Below are 435 nucleotides of genomic sequence, written 5' to 3'. Positions count from 1 at the left end.
CAAAGACAGAAGAGGAAGAGAAGACCAAAATGGATGTCAGAAGAGGTTCTGAAAATTGCACTGGAGCACAGAGAAGCCAAAGCACAGGGAAGTATTCAAGATACTAAAGAGTTGAATAGAAGATATCAAAAGGCAGCACGGGATGACAAATATTACAATGTAAAATATTACAATGAAATGTGCAAGGAGTTGGAGTCAGAAAATCAAAAGGGCCAAACTCGTTCAGCATTTCTTAAGCTCACGGAAGTGAAGAACAAATTTAAACTTTGAGTTTCTATAATCAAGGATGCTTTAGGCAGAAGATTAAATTATTCAGCAAGTATTAAAAGAAGACGGAAAGAATATACTGAGTCACTGTATCGAAAGGAATTGGCAGACACAGAAGAATTTAATGAAACAACATATGAGCAAGAGCCTATGTTGATGAAAGAAGAA

This window comes from Elephantulus edwardii, unplaced genomic scaffold (assembly GCF_000299155.1).
Source record: "Elephantulus edwardii isolate Elephantulus edwardi_28Jun2011 unplaced genomic scaffold, EleEdw1.0 scaffold00009, whole genome shotgun sequence".
NCBI classification, from domain to species: domain Eukaryota; kingdom Metazoa; phylum Chordata; class Mammalia; order Macroscelidea; family Macroscelididae; genus Elephantulus; species Elephantulus edwardii.
Note: the sequence above shows the minus strand (reverse complement) of the source record.